This window comes from Triturus cristatus, chromosome 1_2, assembly GCF_964204655.1.
Source record: "Triturus cristatus chromosome 1_2, aTriCri1.1, whole genome shotgun sequence".
In the NCBI taxonomy this organism is placed as follows: domain Eukaryota; kingdom Metazoa; phylum Chordata; class Amphibia; order Caudata; family Salamandridae; genus Triturus; species Triturus cristatus.
Genome location: NC_140580.1, coordinates 762,550,119 through 762,566,236, shown reverse-complemented (window position 1 = coordinate 762,566,236; position 16,118 = coordinate 762,550,119).

Genomic DNA, 16,118 nt, shown 5'->3' with positions numbered 1-16,118 from the left:
AAGAAGTACAAATGAGAGGCAGATGGTCATGCATCCCCCCAGGAAGTGAAAACCTGCTCCTGATATCCTCCATTCTGTGTGAAGTGTTCACTTTGTTGACTGTCACTGAACCCCCACACATGGGATGGAGGATTTAAGTTGGATCACTGACTCAAATGACTGTGGACTTGGCTCTGAAAATTTCATCTACTACCACTAACAACTCCTCTGTGAACTTTGGATTTCAAAAATTGGTACAGCACTATCACTTTCTTGTAAAAGATTCACATATGCACTGCAATCAATTTGTATTCACACAATACTTGCTTCTGTCATGAATTAAACTCTGTTTGTAATATAAAGATGATGTCCTAAAAAACAAGGATTTGGCTGAAAAACAAGTACAGCAATTTACCTACTGTCCTGTGAGTAAATGTAACATGACACATATAAGAGATACACACACCAAGGTCAACACAAATCGTACATGGCATACATCCTCATTGCCTCAACTGTAGTAAACTGAAACCACATTTCAATGCACAAACACTATTCATTGTTAGATAAACTGAACATCTTGGCACATATACAGTATGTGAATGGATGTTGGATGTGTGTATACAGACGAGGCACACCTCAATGTGGAGCACAGGTTTATTACACAGGCACAGCATGTTGCCTCAACAACAAATGCAATCAAATCACACTGTGACAATAAGCACAAATTAACCGAGACGTTTGAAACATTTCAGAATTGAGTGTGTGGCACAGATTCCTGATCCCAAGAAAAGTTGCACTCTGTAACTGCATTGTGTGTCTGGGAGGTCACATGTCTCCATACACCAGCCAAAGGACCCTGTGAAGGAGAGACATAGAACAGTCTTGAAATGCCAAATGTTCTGCATACATCTACAAGAGACATTTCATACTTAACATTTTTCAATTGTGAACACTAGCTAGGAGTCATGTCAACACTGTACTGGTGACCATACTAACTCAATGGACACCAAACAACTCCAAGGATCATGTTAAGTAGCATGCACCCACACGTATACAGAGATATTGTATAACAGACACATATCATGCAAAGAAAGTGCTTTGTCAACTCATCCTTGCATACTTACATTCATGAGAAACATTTTTGATGAGCTGTCTCCGAACATCCTCCTCATCATCACTGGCAACATGCCCCAGGCCTGGGTCCTCCCCTGCTGGAGGCTGCTGGTCCCCATCATCTTGGATGAGAGCTAGCTCATTCATCACTGCCAGGTTGTGAAGCATGCAGCACACGATGATGATCTTACACACCTTCGCTGGTGCATATTGGAAGGCTCTTGAGATGCTTAATGCTAAATCACCGTGCGGCATACATTTCTGGAACATTAAGTAGTGCCTGTCAATGGCTACTACACAGACATTGAGGAGAAAGTGTGAGTTCTGTCAGACTCACAGTTATGGGTCAAGTGGGTTGTTACGTAGCCTAGACTGCTTCCCATGGTGCAAGTGGGTGGCAGTTAAATTCAGATTAGTGACTGCTGCCTAAAGACTCATGAACTTGCGGTGCCGCTGTAATGAACACTACGGCGCAACTGATCAGACCCATCTGGGCCTTCCGCATCTGACAAAAACACCTGAACTCTCACTGTGGAAACAGGAGTGGGGCTGGGAAGTGCCACACCCTGCACAATTCTTCATCCACCCAGCCTGCCGACTGGCGTTCCTTCAACCTGCCACAGTAGCCTCAGTAGGAGTGCCAAAGTCAGCCGAGGTGCAACCCTGCCTCAGATTCCCTACTAGTGACCTGCTTGTCACATATCATCCCCGGCAGCGCCCACACAAGAATCCGCATGGTGATGTGATGCCTTGCTTGTTGTTCATGTTGCTTTTCAGCAACTGGCACTGCTCCACAGGTGTAGCGTCAGTGACACTGACACTTTCTGTGGCGTCCGCGGGCAGATTTTTGACTTTTAAACTCACGAGCCTCCTGCTTGGGTCAGGCGTTTGGCATAGTTGTACCCAAATGTATTTCTGCATCATTAGATACATGCTGTAGGTCCCTGCAGTGAAGTGAATCCCCACTGTCTGCATGTTTAGTGTCACAAGTAACTCTATCCCCAAATCTGGTTTTGATTGATGAATGGTAACAGAACCTCGTACTGTTCACATTTCTGTAGCTTTTCTCCTATGACCATCCTAAATGTATCAAAGGCTGATTTACCCAATGAATGGACAAGTCACGTATTAAAGAAGCAGCCAAGACACGCAATGAATGAGTGCCTGCCTGCCCTCTGTTACTGAGCACTGCAGTCACGCAGTCTGTCTCCGGTTAGAGCCCTTCCACTTCTGGTCCTTTGTAGCAATTTTAAGATCTTCTAAATTTCTCCTTGCTCAAACGGGTGTAATTCATGATATTTATATGTTTTCAACATCTTCATTGCTTGATTTTCATGGTGAGAAAGTGTCTCTCATAGTCGTTGAAATGTCACTCATAATTACACTGAAAATATGAATATGTCACACATAGCAATCTGAAACCTTAGCAGCTATACACACATAGGCTATTGGTCGTCATGGTGACAGACGTGGGTGAGTATTCAAAGGACGCGTTCTGCACATCCGCACCGAGCCTGACACACACATTGGCTATTGGTCGTCATGGTGACAGATGCGGGTGAGTATTCAAAGGGCGCGCTCTCCGTCATCCGAACGGAGCTGAACACACACATTGGCTATTGGTCGTCATGGTGACAGACGCGAGTGAGTATTCAAAGGACGCATCCTCCGCATCCGAACCGAGCCTGACGCACACATTGGCTGTTGGTCGTCATGGTGACAGACGCGGGTTTCGCTTCGTATATGAATCGCATGCAATCCGAATCTGTTAGCTTACAACAACAATGTATGAAACTCAATAGTGTCATGATGCAGAAGATTTGAACGATGCGGTAGGCGTGTCAGATGCGTGCAATGTTATGAATTGGGCAAATTCAGATAATGCGTACGAGTAGGACCTATCACTTTGGACTCATGGAACAGATTCCGCCTCTGCTGCACAGATATAAGTCTGTCTGTTCCCAAGAGACTCTACTTGCCTGCACTACATGCTACTTGACAACATTTCTACCTACCGCTGCTGCTGTCTCTGCATCCTCTGGGATCTACAATGGCACGTACTGTGGAGAGGGCACCAGCTTTCACAGAGGAGGAGAACCAGGCCCTGCTGGACAGCCTCCTTCCACAGTACAGCAAGCCGTATGGAAAACCAGGGGAGCAGGTGACTGTTGATTACACTGCCTTTTTAATTTGCCATGTGTTAAAACAGGCACTACTAGCATTGTGATCCCCAAGGGCAAGCATGCAAACATAGTTAATTTAAGTCTTACAGTGTGTAGATTTATGTTCTGGATAGGTACAGTGATGTAGAAGTGTGTTTGGTGGGATTGATTTTTCTGCACTGTTCTCATGTCATTAAGGGAGACTTGCACACAGGACAACTGCCCATGATGATACTTGGTTAACCTTTAGACATTCTCTGCTGACCTTGACCTATGTGTCCAAGTGTGTGATGAATAAACATGTAGCATGTGGAGTAATGGTGTGTCACCATGTCATCTGTACAGGTCGACGTCCATCAGAAGAAGGAAATTTGGCAGACCATCTTCCGGGCTGTTAGATCTGTGGGGGTCTTCAAATGCCGCATCCGCCACTGCCAGAAGAGGTGGCAGGACCTCCGTGGCTGGACATGGAGATTGCAAGAGTCCAGCTGAAGCTGTCACCTCCTCGCAAAAGGGGTGGATGACAGAGCCTGACCCCTACATGCTCCGATTACCCACGGTGGTCTTCCCTGACCTGGATGAGCAGTTGAAGGCCAGACAGGAGCAAGGCGGGGGTAAGTATGTGCCATGTTGCTGAACTATATTTGACATGTATGTTGTACTCCCTCAGCCTGGTAACCCTCTCACAGGTTATCTGTCTGCTAAGACACCACACTGTGGCAAAATATAACTATGCCCTATTACCATCTGATGCCCAGGTGTGTCCCTTTCCGTCTGGGACATGTGTCACTTAGGTCCTGTGTATTTGCTGTAGTCCAAGGTTAATGTGATCAGCACCATATACAACAGGTGCATTGAGTTGACCATTATGAGTGATGTAATTGTCTGACATGTGTCAGCACATTGACTGAAATATGATCTGTACTCTGTGTGGGACATACATATATGTTCAAAATGGTGATCTCGGTGCACACAGGTTTGCAAGAAAAATGCTACACACCCGTGCAGCAGGTGGGACCAATGTTGATGCCTCAGACAAATGAAATGGTTAAGTGTTCAAAATGCATAGTCCCCTGCATAGTGTTCTGTGTAATCACACGTATCACATGGACCAAGGACAGGTAAGCCAACTCAGGCCATCCGAGACACTGCCACTTCAGATTTTTGTGTGTCAGGCAACACTTTCACCATTGTAAATTGGAAATTCATGGGTCAGACTTTGTGACAGTGTGACACATGCGGAAACATTTTAAATACACAACGGGCAAATATAGGATACATGGACAGACATCCAATATATGGAATGTGGCTCAGATAAACATGACAACACATGCGTGTGTCATCCCTTGACTCTGCATAATGGTGGCTTCAACATATATGTGAATGCTGCATTACTTTCTTCTTGAGAGCTCTAAAAAAGTTCATGTAGACAGCTTCTTTTACTTATAGACTCCAATGTCTAAGTAGAACAATGTGAGCTTGTCAAAGTGTTTAAATTGTGTGTAGCACATAGGGGACATGTATACTTGACCACTACAAATGTTGCTTTAACAATGACTAAATGATTCTGACATGGTGCTGACTTTAAAGTTGTGATTCACTGGCCCTGTAACAAGAGTCAGTACAGACTGTTTAGCCAGACAGGCCAGTGGCATAGTATGCCACATGAAAATGTGTGAGGATGCAGTATTTGTACTTCTCTGCGATCCTGCTTGCAGACCATTGTAGCATTGACGTTCAAGACATAGGCCCATCATGATGACTGGGGATGGAAGTATGTTCATCATGTCAACTTATAAATGTGTCCATCCCATTTGCTGTGTTACTTCCAGACTCCCTTGCATGAGATGAGACATGTTTGTAATGACACATGACCCTCAGGAGCATTACAGATCAGACAACAGGCAAAATAGTGCGTTAGTGGACATGTATTTAATGGTCTTTGAAATACATCTAACAGATGGTTCCATTGCCATTATGTGTTTGGGAACCATAGTTTACTGGCAGACTTCAAGTGGCATGTTCACATATGTGTAATGAATCTAAAAAGTGCCATGAACATTATGCAAGGGCTTGCTCTGTCATGAAACTTATGTGTCAAGTATTTGCAGATGACTGATGTGAATCTCTTTCTCATCCTTGTTCACAGCATCATCAACGGTTAGTGGAGGAGACAGTTCCATGGACCAAGAGGAAGCGGCTAGCCTGACTGGGTCCACTGTGGTGGAGGAGGAGGGACCCAGTGGCATGGAGTGTGAGGGGAGCCACGCTGAGGGCCGGTCAGAAACATCTACATCTGCAAAGGACCAATCAAGCTTCAGTGATGACTCCCTTGCGGTGGTGGGTGTTAAGATAGCAGAGGACACAACATCAGACTCTGCCCCCGCCACCACCACCATCTCCACCCTCACAGCTGCTCCCATTCCAAGTGTCCGTTGACCCTCACGTGTTAGGGTGCATGTCTCCTTCGAGACAGGCACCGACACCCCCTGCATCTGTCACCCTTGCTGCCCTGAGTGTAAAGTCTTTGGATTTGCTAAAACAGATACATGTGGGGCAGACATCCATGCTGAGTGTCCTCCATGCACAAACAGGCCTTTCCTTTCTGAGCATGCGCAGTGCTCTGGCTCAGTACTGAAGGAGTTAACTATAGTTGATGACTCAGGCAGAATAGCAAAGCAGGCGACAGTGAAGACGAAAGGAGCACATGGCAAGCACATGGCTAACTAAAATGGATGCCAAAACAAAATGGCTTCAGCTTATGCTAACAGCGATTTCTGCCGATTTCCACAGACGACCCTTTTTGCATTAGCTGAAGACATCTCTTGATTTTGAAGGAACAAGGAAAACATCTTGCACATCAATTTTCATCATATCGCTAACTTCTTGGTCTAATACATATTGGGAGTTCACATTCTTGATGTTGTGCTTGGTGGGTATACAAGCAGGGATACAAAGGGAACAATGCATCGGACCACATTGTATGCGTAAGCAGCATGACAGTAGGATCGCAAATAACAGTTTCCAGCCCCAGGTGACAAATAATGTCCATAACCAGTCAGTTAGAGTCCATGTTCCTGAATCGGGATGAATTTCAGCAGCTATCTTACGTAATTTAGAGATTGCATCAAAAACCGAAGGGGCGTGTTCAGGGATATAGACACAGCAGCTGCTCCCGATGATGTGACATGCACCACCACGATCACCCAACACGACGTCGAGGACCATTCTATTTTGGAGCACCACAATCCTCGCAATTTGCAGTTCTTCTGTGATTTTTGCAGGTGCCATAGCTGTTTAGTTGGTTACAGCCTCTACAACACGTGTCACGTGTATTCCCACGGGAATATTACCAACATTGTTCACACACAGGTCTGCTCGAGCTCTAGTAACAGCTATAACAAAAGGTCCATTACCCTTGGCAGTTCGAGTGTTTGAGAAAAGATAACGTGTGGAGGAATTTCCTCAGCGATACTCCTCCATTTCCCATACAGTTCCTTTGGCCTGTGGATCTCCTTCCTCATCTGGGTAACAGGCTCTGTTTAGCTGAAAGTTCAGTCTTCCTACGCCATAGTCAGTGATGTTAGCAACATGAGTAGCCCATAGCAGCACAAACCGGGCTCTGCAGTAATTGTTGTGTGAAAATGGCAGAGGAATAAAAGGCGCTCCTCCCTGCTTCTGTTGAGCTGGCATCATTCCACACACCCAACAGTTGGTAATGTTTGTAGCATTATGTGTGTGATGCAACATTTGAACGAACGTCTTGTTGAGATAAGACTGTCTATGCTTCTGCTCATGATAAGGGAGGGTGAAGTAGTGGTGCTCAATGGGGACAGGAGTAGTAGCAGTCAGCAGATTTCGAACAAGAGCTACTCCCTCTACAACCCATGTTATCGTAGCTATGATAATAACAATGGAAGTAAGCCCAATGATAAACACAATCTTTCGATCACATCTGTGTTACATGTCATCTGTACTAAAGCCACCTGATGGGTTGTTTTCAAAAGCCTGTCTTATTCACAACACCATCATCACCAATATCTCCACCACTATCACCAGTACCACCAGTACCACCACCACCACCACTACCAGTACCATTACCACCACCAGTACCACCACCACTACCAGGAACACCACCACTACCAGTACTACCACTACCAGTAGCACCACCAGTACTACCAGTACCACCACCACCACCAGTACATTTCACCACCACCAGTACCACCACCAACAGTACCGCCAGTACCACCACCATTACCAGTATCACCACCACTGCCACCACCACCACCAGAGCCACCACCACCACTAGTACCAGTACCACCACTACCACCAGTACCACCACTAGTACCACTACTACTAGTACCACCAATACTACTACCAGTACCACCACCAGCAGTACCACCACCTGCGGGTGCACTTGTACTAAAGACATCGCGCTGTGTGCGAAGGCCAAGGATATCCTCGACGACAACTTACCCCCAGATATCATTTCGGTGTAAATGTTTGGTTATATCTCCTGAGGGGACCAGCAGCTGCTGCTTAGACTGTGCGCTTTTGATGAACACAGGGTCTGCTTGCAGTAATGTTTGATACCCAGCGGCTGTCTGGTGTTTATGCAGGGGACAGCCCTGCATGCTGTTCATCTGTGCTGTAAAATAACGTGTTAGAGCAGCGCGGTGATAACGATGTGGCGTGTTAGAACTTTTCTCTTTTTAGGTCTTGTGAGTTCGGGCTTTTGCAGCAGTCGATGTCTTCTCCATAGGCATATTTATCTCGACGTTGAAAAACAAAGCAGATGGGACCCTAAAGTCCTGGACAGCCGTTGGTTTCTTCACTGAGTTTGAGACGAGTATCCCTATCGGAGTCCCCCCCTTTGTAGCTCAGGCTCACTAACCCAGGACGGTGGCTCAACCAGTCTCTTTCAACAATGAACTTTCTCTTTTCTGGGGTCGCAGCTGATATCGAGATGCACCAGGGATCGTGTTGTCTGGGAAGACTTCCTCAGGTTCTTCAGGTGACGTAGCTTGGCCTTTCTCTGTGTCCAGAATGTCGCGGTAGTCCTTCAGCGCAGCAGGCTCCACCAAGGTGGATGATACCTTCTTGTAATGGGTGGAATGGACCCAGTTCTTCCGATTGGACACTCGAACTGCAGTTCCGGTCGCCAAGAGCACCTGCTCAGGTCCGCGCCACCTCGGGGCTAGGGAATTGGCTCTCTAGAAGGACTTATTCACGACAAAGTCACCTGGCCGCAGACCATGGCCCTCACCCTTCGACCTGTCAGGAAGAGCTTCTCGAACCTGTTGATAAATAGAAGACAAGCTGTCAGTTAACTGAGACAGGTAGTCACTCATCAACACACAAGGTACATCACGCATAGGGCATGGCTTAGGAATCCCCCAAATATTCATTGGCCTCCCGAAAACCACCTCATACGGTGTGAGGCCAGATCGTGTATATGGCACCGATCCAATGGATAGCAAAGCCAAGGGCAGTGCATCAGGCCATTTCAAAGATGTGGAAGCCTGTATTTTAGCCAAATTAAGCTTGAGGGTAGAATTATATTGTTCCACTAACCCTGCTGATTGTGGGTGGAAAGCAGCATGAAACTTCTGCTTAGTTCCCAATCCTTTCATAAGGTACTCAACAACTTGCCCAATTAAATGGGGTCCGTTGTCACTCCACAAAACTCGACAAACACCGAATCTGGGGAAAAACTCCTTTAGAAGCACCTTTGCTGTAGTAAGAGCTGTATTATCTTTCGTAGTGTATGCCTCGATCCATTTACTAAAGGCACAGACCACTACTAGAACATGCTTCAGGTTATAACAGCGTTCCAGCTGGATATAATCCATTTGCAGAACCTCAAAAGGTGCAGTTGGTATTGCAAACCCTCCTGTTGGAGTTTGTGTTCCCTTTCCAGGATTATACTGGAGACAAATCAGACAAGACTGGACTATCTTTTTAGCTGTGCCGACAATCTCTGGATGATCCTAAACTTGTGTAAGTAACTTCGCTATGGAGGATGCTCCAACATGTGCCGGCCCATGTGCCATATGAATCATGGGGTGTAAATAGGCTGTGGGTAATCTCCACCTCGTCATGTCTTTATTTCCCCAACAGTCCTCATCATCCAATGTTCCCTCCTTGGACCATTGGTCTAATTCATCAGCAGAGGCAGATCGCTGCTTGTCCAGCACTTCTTGCCTGGCATCATGACATCGTTCAGCCTGTGACTTAACCACATACATAGATGTTGTACTTCACTGCATTGCAGTCTCACGGGCTGTGTGATCCACGAAGGCATTGCCCTGTCCTATTTTATCAGTCACTTTCTTATGCACACTACACTTAACAATCGTTACTTTCTTAGAGTATGTCAAGGCAGTAAGGAGATTATGTACTAATTCCCCATGCACTATTTGTGTCCCGTGTGATGTAAGGAAGCCTCTTTCCTTCCAGAGTAGCCCAAAATCATGAACCACTCCAAAGGCATATCGACTATCAGTGTAGATGTTAACAGACAAATCTGTGCTAAGCTCACATGCTCTTGACAGTGCTATCAACTCAGCTGCCTGAGCTGACTTCTGTGGGATGCGAGCTGTCTCAACAACCGTCTGAAGTGTCGTAATTGCATAAGCAGCTGATGTCGTGCCATCGGGCAATTTCAAGCAAGACCCATCAACCCACAATTCCCCATCAACTTCAGAAAGAGGCATAACTTGTAGGTCAACCCGACCCTTTGTCTGTTCCTCAGTAAGAAATAGACAATCATGAGACTCTTGTTACTAAGACTGATTAGCTGGGAATGGCAACAGTGTAGCGGGATTTAAAGTCGAACATCTTTTCAGTGTGATATGAGGGGCCAAAAGTGTCAGTTCATATCCTGTCATGCGAGCACCAGTTAAATGCCGCGTTTTCGTCTGGTTCAACAGGGCATCGACTGAATGAGGCACTAACACAAGCAATCTGTGTGATAAGACTATTCCCTCACGTTGACGTAAGGACACAACTGTTCAATCAGAACATTTGTAAAGCGCACCACTCACCCGTGAGGGTCTCAAGGCGCTGGGGGGGGATGGGGGAAGGGTGCTGCTACTGCTCGAATAGCCAGGTCTTGAGTAGCCTCCTGAAGGTTAGTAGGTCCTGGGTCTAACATAGGAGGATGGGGAGGGTGTTCCAGGTTTTGGCAGCGAGGTGGGAGAACGATCTGCCGCTGGTAGTCGCTCTTCGGATGCAGGGGAAGGTGGCGAGGGCGAGGTCGGCAGGGCAGAGCTGGCGGTTCGGGGTGTAGAAGGTGAGTCGTCTGTTGAGGTTTGCCGGTCCGGTGTTGTTGAGTGCCTTGTGTGCGTGGGTGAGGAGCTTGAAGGTGATCCTCTTGTTGACGGGACGCCAGTGCAGGTCTCTCTGGTGGGGTGTGATGTGGCTATGGCAAGGGATGGCGAGGATCAGGCGTGCAGAGGCGTTCTGTATGCGTTGTAGTCGCTTCAGGAGTTTGGCCGAGGCTCCTGCGTAGAGGGCGTTTCCGTAATCCAGCCTGCTGCTGATGAGGGCCTGAGTGACCATTCTTCTGGTTTCGGTCGGGATCCACCTGTAGATCTCGCGGAGCATGCGGAGGGTGTTGAAGCAGGAGGACAAGACGGTGTTGACTTGCTTGGTCATGGAGATTGTTGAGTCGAGGATGAACCCCAGGTTGCGTGCGTGGTTGGTAGGTGCCGGTGCTGCTCCCAGTGCGGTCGGCCACCAGGAGTCGTCCCAGGCCGAGGGGGTAGAGCCGAGGATGAGGACTTCCGTCTTGTCCGAGTTCAGTTTCAAACGGCTGTTCTTTATCCATTCGGCGACTGCTTTTATTCCTTTGTGGAGGTTGGTTTTGGCGGTGAGGGGGTCCTTGGTGAGGGAGAGGATCAGCTGGGTGTCGTCGGCAATGATGTTGAGGTTGTGAAGTCAAGCAACATGAGCGAGCGGTGCCATGTAGACGTTGAACAATGTCGGGCTGAGGGATGATCCTTGGGGTACGACACAGATGATCTTGATGGCTTTGGATCAGAAAGGGGGGAGGCGGACGCTCTGGATTCTGCCAGAGAGGAAGGAGGTGGTCCATTCCAGAGCCTTGTCTCGGATCCCTGCATCGTGGAGGCGTGTGCGTAGGGTGCGGTGGCAGACTGTGTTGAAGGCGGCTGATAGGTCCAGAAGGATGAGGGCCCCGGTTTCGCCGTTGTCCATTAGGGCCCTGATGTCGTCGGTGGTGGAGATGAGGTCAGTTTCGGTACTGTGGTTGCTGCGGAACCCGGACTGGGACGGGTCCAGGATGCTGTTCTCCTCGAGGTAGCGGGTCTGTTGTTTGTTGACGGTTTTCTCGATGACCTTCGCCGGGAACGGGAGCAGGGAGATGGGTCGAAAGTTCTTGAGGTCCTTGGGGTCAGGCTTGGGTTTTTTGAGTAAGGCGTTGATCTCGGCGTGCTTCCAGCTCTCCGGGAAGGTCGCGGTCTCGAAGGAGATGTTGATGGTCTTGCGGAGATGGGGTGCGATGGTGGCGCTGGCTTTGTTGAAGATGTGGTGTGGGCATGGGTCTGACGGAGAGCCGGAGTGGATGGTGTTCATTATCTTGATGGTGTCGTCGTCGTTTATGTTGGTCTAGGTGACCAGGGGATCGATGTGGGTGGTGGCCGTGAGGTCGGAGGTCTCGGTGGCTGTCGGGGTGGTCAGGTTGCTGAAGCTGTTAGGGATGTCTGTGATCTTGCGATGGAAGTAGGTGGCAAGGGAGTTGCACAGGTCTTGCGATGGTGGGATGTCATTGGTGTTGGAGCTGGGGGTGGAGAGTTCCTTCACAATGTTGAAGAGCTCTTTGCTGTTGTGCGCATTGTTGTCTAGGCGGTCTTTGAAGGAGGCCCTTTTGGCGGATCTGATGAGGTGATGGTGTCTGCGGATGGCACTCTTGTGGGCTGCGTGACTGTCCGGTGTCTGTTCGCGGTGCCATTTCGTCTCTAGTGTTCTGCAGGTTTGCCTGGAGGTCCACGGTGAACCAGCTGGCTTTCTTGTTGGTGTGTCTGTTGGAGGGTTTCTTGATCGGTGCGTGAGTGTTTTCGCAGTCGTCGATCCACTGTCTGAGGTTGCGGGTGCCGGTGTCAGTGGGGTCGGTGGGTGGGCTTCGGGCGAGGGTGGTGTTTAGCTGGTCTTCGGTGACTTTGCTCCAGCAGGTGCAGGGGATCTGTTGGGTGCGGTGGTGCATGGTGGGTTTCCGTAAGGTGAAGTGGATGCAGCGATGGTTGGTCCAGTGGAGTTCGGTGGTGTGGCTGAAGGAGACGTGGGGGCTTGCGGAGAAGATGGGGTCAAGCGTGTGGCCGGCGGAGTGGGTGGATATCATGACGAGCTGTCTGAGTCCGAGGTTGTCAATCAGGGTGGTGGAGTTGGTGTCATTGTTGTTATCGAGGTGGAAGTTCAGGTCCCCGAGGAGGATGTAGTCTGTGGAGGCAAGCGTGTGCGTACTGACGAAGTCGGCGATGGAGTCGCTGAACTGTGGCCGTGGTCTGGGGGGGTCTGTAGATGAGGCTTCCTCTGAGGGTGGTGTTGGGATCGGTGTGGATCTGGAAGTGCAGGTGTTCAACGGTGCTGAGGGTGTCGTCGGTGCTGGTCGAGACTTTGAGGGTGTTCCTGTGGGCGATGGCGATTCCTCCTCCAGTTCCGTTGGTGCGGTCCCTGCGGGTGATCTTGTAGCCGTCAGGGTTGGCTATGGCGATGTCGTGTGCCGAGGAGGGGTTCATCCAGGTCTCCGTCAGGATGGCGACATCTGGGGAGGTGGAGTCGAGTAGGTCCCAGAGTTCGATGGAGTGTTTGCGGGAGGAGCGGGTGTTGAGTAAGATGCATCTGAGGTGGTTGCATCCTTTCTTGGCGGGTGGTTTGGCGATTTGGAGGCTGGTGAAGCTGCAGCTCCAGCAGGAGAAGGGTCCTTGGGTGCGTTTTGGTGTGGCCAGGAAGCAGGTGTGTGATCGTCTGGTGTTAGTGAGTTGAGGGTGCTAGCATCGTAGCGGTGACGGTTGTTGTGGCGTTCGCAGGGGGCAGGGGGTCTGGTGCTGGGGGCGGTCCAGGCGCAGTTGGGCTTCCCCTAGGTGCGCCATCGGCACGCCCGCTGCGTGCGTCCGCTGCGTGGCCACGCAGCGTCCGCACTATAAGGGGAGGTGGGAGGGAGGAGCAGCTGGGAGGCGGGAGCGGAGCGGCAATTGGGCGAGCAGGGGGGCAGGGACGCAGCGGCGGGAAAAATGAGCGGGTGGGGGATACAGAAGGCAAAAGAAAGGGGGACAACAATGAAACGCTGCAGACAACAGACTTAAGGCAAGAAACGACTAAAAACACAATAAAGAAGCAGAGGAACAGAATAACAATAAGGCACAACGCACAAAATTACAATGAGGCAAAACGCAGTTAAGAGAAGAGGGGCAGTGAACTTACAGCAGCAGCAGGCTGGAGGGCACGGACACACATGTGGTGCTGTGCGGCATGGGGAGAGGCCTACCTGAAAACAGCAAATAGCTGTTGCCGCCACCGCTCGAAAACACCCAGGCAATGCATGGGCGACTGGATCAAGGACAGCTGAGAAATATGCACAAGGACGCTGCTTATCACCGTGTGTCTGTACTAAAACTGAGAGAGCGCAACCGTCCCTCTTGTGTACATAAAGTGTGAACGTCTTAGTGTAGTCTGGTGTTCCTAATACTGGTGCAGAACAAAGAGCTTGACGTAACTGCTGGAAAGCATCCTGACAATCAGCAGTCCATAGGAGGGGCATCGGAGTTCCTTTAGTCAAAAGGGCCAACAAGGGTTTGACAATGTAAGAAAAACTAGGAATCCACTGCCTTCAAAAGGAAGTAAGACCAATCAATGCACAAATATCCTTCTGGGTATGGGGCACAGGTGTGTCTAAAATAGCTTGAATGTGGTCTGATGTGAGTGCACATCCCTCCTTAGCCAGGAGGTGACCTAAATAGGTAACCTGCTGTCTACAATATTGCAATTTCTTCCAAGAGACTTTATGATGGTGAGATGCAAGAAAGGAGAGCAATGACAGTGTTCCTTCTTCACACTGTTCAGGGGTATCAGCAGCCAACAAGATATCATCAACATATTGTATGAGAGCCACCCCTTTCGGTACAGGAAAATAATCAAGCTGTCTTTTCAATGCCTGGCTATAGATGCTAGGACTCTCTGTATACCCTTGTGGAGCCCTACAAAATCTGAAGGAACGATTATTCAAAGTAAAACCGAACAAATAACGGCTGTCAGGATGGATAGGTATTGAGAAGAAAGCATTCTTCAAGTCGATCACACTGAACGTAGTTGCAGTCGGAGGAACCATAGTAAGAAGTGTCGTGATGTCAAAGACTACTGGGTATTGGGGCACTACAATCTTATTAACCTCTCGTAAGTCAATGATAAACCTGTATATTTTAGTATCAGCGTCTTTTTTCAGGATGGGAAGGATAGGACTATTACAAATATTGTAAGGGACTTCTTCCACAACCCCCACTCTAATCAGATCTTGAACAATATATATTAGTGCCACTTCACCTTCTCGAGATAATTTATATTGCGGCAATCGAGGCAATGAAGCGCCCTCCTTTACTTGAATATGGACTGGTGGGATAACCATTTGTCCCACATCGGTATCTGATGTAGCCCACAAGGTACTAGGTAGTGATGCCAAAGCAATATCTTCTCTAAATTAGACAAGACTTCTCAACCTTAGGATAGTTATCATTCAAAATATCATGCACACCTTCTGGGGAACAACGTATCATAGCACGAAAATGTTTGAGCATATCGAGACCCACTATGTTGTCCAGCATGTTAGGGGAAAGCAAAAAAGGACATGCGGCAGTGAATTTATCAACATGAAATGCAAGTGGCTGTGACAGTGGGCTACGGGAAGGAGTCCCATCAAATTCTATCGATGTTATTGTTAAGTCAAACAGGGGAGCCATAGGAACCAATTGTTTAGACAGGGCGCTACGAGTAGCTCCTGTATCAACCAGAAACCGATCAGTAGAACCCAAGAAGTTTGCATCGACATAGGGACCCTTCTGATCTACTGGGACTTCAACTGGCTCCTTACCCCATCCTTGGCATTCCTATGCATAATTAAGAGTCCTTCAAATCCTCGGTCAAATAATCGGACATTTGATATTGATTTCGCCTGTCAAAAGTATTAGAGGAATTTTGAGTATGCTCAACTGCCTCAAACCTAGTACGATCATCCATACCTCCCCTATTTCCTAAGTTCCCTGGGCAGCTTCTCACATGTCCTCTACTACGCTGATACTGCTGTCCTTGCAAAAGGGGGCACTCAAAACGCCAATGCCCAATCTCCTTACAATAAGCACACTGATCAGAAGACAAAGTTGTTCGAGGGAAAGGGGGTGCACCAGGGCGATACATCGCACGTCCGCCTCTATCACCACCTCTATAAGATGGACCATAAACCTGAGCTAACATAACCTTCCTCTTCAAATCTTTAACCGTTTTATCCTCATTGCCCTTCGCTTCCAATTCCTGCCGTTCATAATACTGAGCCATAGTCAAAAGAGAGACTGGAGAAGACGTAGTCCATGAACTCTCTCTGGCTTTTAGGTGTCTAGCTATTCCTGGCAACATGTTCGCAACAAATTTGTCAGCGAACAGATGCTTGCTCGTGTCATCTGTCAATGACTGCACACTAAAGTCATGGAATGTCTCCTCAAAACGCGTAAAGAAATCAGAAAGTGATTCGTCCACTTTCTGCTTACAAGACGCTAACATAGTCCAATCTATCTTTTTAGGAGGTATAAGAGTTTTCAACTTAGTTATTCTGGCCTTTTGGGAGGTCTAATATCTCCT